Source organism: Arachis hypogaea, chromosome 12 (genome assembly GCF_003086295.3).
Source record: "Arachis hypogaea cultivar Tifrunner chromosome 12, arahy.Tifrunner.gnm2.J5K5, whole genome shotgun sequence".
In the NCBI taxonomy this organism is placed as follows: domain Eukaryota; kingdom Viridiplantae; phylum Streptophyta; class Magnoliopsida; order Fabales; family Fabaceae; genus Arachis; species Arachis hypogaea.
In genome coordinates, this window is record NC_092047.1 from 22,258,365 (window position 1) to 22,262,213 (window position 3,849).

Here is a 3,849-nt window from a genome sequence, read left to right on the forward strand (position 1 = left end):
ACTTGGGTAAAAAGGATCTCTATTATTATTATTTTTCTGTTCCCTCTTTTTCATATGAGCAAGAGCAAGGACAAGAACATTCTTGTTGAAGCAGACCCTGAACCTGAAAGGACTCTGAAGAGGAAACTAAGAGAAGCTAAAATACAACAATCCAGAGATAACCTTACAGAAATTTTCGAACAGGAAGAGGAGATGGCAGCCGAAAATAATAATAATGCAAGGAGGATGCTTGGTGACTTTACTGCACCTAATTCCAATTTACATGGAAGAAGCATCTCCATCCCTACCATTGGAGCAAACAATTTTGAGCTAAAACCTCAATTAGTTTCTCTGATGCAACAAAACTGCAAGTTTCATGGACTTCCATCTGAAGATCCTTTTCAGTTCTTAACTAAATTCTTGCAGATCTGTGATACTGTTAAGACTAATGGAGTAGATCCTGAAGTCTACAGGCTCATACTTTTCCCGTTTGCTGTAAGAGACAGAGCTAGAATATGGTTGGATTCTCAACCAAAGATAGCCTGAACTCTTGGGATAAGCTGGCCACGGCTTTCTTAGCCAAGTTCTTTCCTCCCCAAAAGCTGAGCAAGCTTAGAGTGGATGTTCAAACCTTCAGACAGAAAGAAGGTGAATCCCTCTATGAAGCTTGGGAGAGATACAAGCAACTGACCAAAAAGTGTCCTTCTGACATGCTTTCAGAATGGACCATCCTGGATATATTCTATGATGGTCTATCTGAATTAGCTAAAATGTTATTAGATACTTCTGCAGGTGGCTCCATTCACCTAAAGAAAATGCCTGCAGAAGCTCAAGAACTCATTGACATGGTTGCTAACAACCAGTTTATGTACACTTCTGAGAGGAATCCTGTGAGTAATGGGATGCCTCAAAAGAAGGGAGTTCTTGAAATTGATGCTCTGAATGCCATATTGGCTCAGAACAAAATATTGACTCAGCAGGTCAATATGATTTCTCAGAGTCTGAATGGAATGCAAGCTGCATCCAACAGTACTCAAGAGGCGCCTTCTGAAGAAGAGGCTTATGATCCTGAGAACCCTGCAATAGCAGAGGTAAATTACTTAGTGAACCTTATGGAAACACCTATAATCCCTCATGGAGAAATCACCCAAATCTCTCATGGAAGGATCAACAAAAGCCTCAACAAGGCTTTAATAATGGTGGAAGAAACATGTTTAGCAATAGTAAGCCTTTTCCATCATCCACTCAGCAACAGACAGAGAATTCTGAACAAAATACCTCTAATTTAGCAAACTTAGTCTCTGATCTATCTAAGGCCAGCTGAGTAAAAGAATCACTGAAACCCCTCCTAGTACTCTTCCAAGCAATACAGAAGAGAATCCAAAAGGAGAGTGCAAGGCCATTGAATTAATTACCATGGTTGAACTTGTAAGGGAGGTTGAGGACGTGAATCCCAGTGAGGAAGACCTCCTAGGACGTCCAGTGATCAATAAGGAGTTTCCCTCTGAGGAACCTAAGGAATCTGAGACTCATCTAGAGACCATAGAGATTCCATTGAACCTCCTTATGCCATTCATGAGCTCTGATGAGTATTCTTCTTCTGAAGAGAATGAGGATGTTACTGAAGAGCAAGTTGCCAAGTACCTTGGTGCAATCATGAAGCTGAATGCCAAATTATTTGGCAATGAAACTTGGGAAGATGAACCTCCCTTGCTCATCAATGAACTGAGTGATCTGGATCAAATGACATTGCCTCAGAAGAAACAGGATCCTGGAAAGTTCTTAATACCTTGTACCATAGGCACCATGACCTTTGAGAAGGCTTTATGTGACCTGGGGTCAGGAATAAACCTCATGCCACTCTCTGTAATGGAGAAACTGGGAATCTTTGAGGTACAAGCTGCTAAAATCTCATTAGAGATGGCAGACAATTCTAGAAAACAGGCTTATGGACAAGTAGAGGACATGTTAGTAAAGGTTGAAGGCCTTTACATCCCTGCTGATTTCATAATCCTAGATACTGGGAAGGATGAAGATGAATCCATCATCCTTGGAAGACCCTTCCTAGCCACAGCAAGAGCTGTGATTGATGTTGACAGAGGTGAATTAGTCCTTCAATTGAATGAGGACTCCCTTGTGTTTACAACTCAAGGTTATCCTTCTGTAAACATGGAAAAGAGGCACAGTAAACTTCTCCCACTGCAGAGTCAACCAGAGCCCCCACAGTCAAACTCTAAGTTTGGTGTTGGGAGGCCACAACCAAACTCTAAGTTTGGTGTTAAACTCCCATATCCAAACTCTAAGTTTGGTGTTGGGGAGTCTCAACAGTGCTCTGAACATCTGTGAGGCTCCATGAGAGCCCACTGTCAAGCTATTGACATTAAAGAAGCGCTTGTTGGGAGGCAACCCAATTCTTATTTATCTAATTTTATTTTTATTGTTATTTCATGTTTTATTAGGTTCATGATCATGTGGAGTCACAAAATAAATCAAAAAATTAAAAACAGAATCAAAAACAGCAGAAGAAAAATCACACCCTGGAGGAAGGACAAACTGGCGTTCAAACGCCAGTAAGGAGCATCTGGCTGGCGTTCAACGCCAGAATAGAGCATGGGTCTGGCGCTGAATGCCAGAAACAAGCATAGAACTGGCGTTCAACGCCAGAAACATGCTACATCTGGGCGTTGAACGCCCAGAACAAGCATCAGTTCGGCGTTTAAATGCCAGAATTGCATGCAAAGGCATTTTACATGCCTAATTGGTGCAGGGATGTAAATCCTTGACACCTCAAGATCTGTAGACCTCACAGGATCATCTCAGAATCTGTGGACCCCACAGGATCCCCACCTTCCCTCCTCATAATCCTAGATTCTTCCACATCTTCTTCTTCATCTATTCTTTCTTCTTTTGCTCGAGGGCGAGCAACATTCTAAGTTTGGTGTGGTAAAAGCATAGCTTTTTTTTGTTTTTCCATAACTATTGATGGCACCTAAGGCCAGAGAAACCTCTAGAAAGAGGAAAGGGAAGACAAAAGCTTCCATCAAGGGTCTATAGCTCAGTGGTAGAACATTTGACTGCAAATCAAGAGATCCCTGAGATACCTCAGGGGATACATTTTTCCCCACACAATTATTGGGAGCAACTAAGGTTGGAACATCAAGAGCACTCCATCATCCTCCATGAAATTAGAGAAGATCAAAAAGCAATGAGGGAGGAGCAAAAAAGACAAGGAAGAGACATAGAAGAGCTCAAGGACATCATTGGTTCCTCAAGAAGGAAATGCCACCATCACTAAGGTGGACTCATTCGTTGTTCTTAAATTTTCTATTTTTCGTTTTCTATATGCTAAGTGCTTATCTATGTTAGTGTCTTATTACATGATCATTAGTATTTAGTAACTTTGTCTCAAATTTATGAATGTCCTATGAATCCATCACCTCTCTTAAATGAAAAATGTTTTAATTCAAAAGAACAAGAAGTACATGAGTTTCGAATTTATCCTTGAACTTAGTTTAATTATATTGATGTGGTGACAATGCTTCTTCTTTTCTGAATGAATGCTTGAACAGTGCATATGTCTTTTGAAGTTGTTGTTTAAGAATGTTAAATATGTTGGCTCTTGAAAGAATGATGACAAGGAGAAATGTTATTTGATAATCTGAAAAATCATAAAAATGATTCTTGAAGCAAGAAAAAGCAGCAAAGAACAAAGCTTGCAGAAAAAAAAAAGAAAAAAATAGCGAAAAAAAAAGAAAAAAAGCAAGCAGAAAAAGCCAAAAGCTCTTAAAACCAAAAGGTAAGAGCAAAAAGCCAGTAGCCCTTAAAACCAAAAGGCAAGGGTAAATAAAAAGGATCCAAGGCTTTGAGCAT

General features: G+C 40.1%; 1 non-coding gene across 1 annotated transcript; it reads right to left on the bottom strand.

Moving 5' to 3' along the window:
- Window positions 1–587: 587 nt before the first annotated feature.
- Window positions 588–695, bottom strand: LOC112730871 (small nucleolar RNA R71). The gene has a single exon (XR_003166675.1). It is a non-coding gene; the product is annotated as a small nucleolar RNA R71 (small nucleolar RNA).
- Window positions 696–3,849: the final 3,154 nt, after the last annotated feature.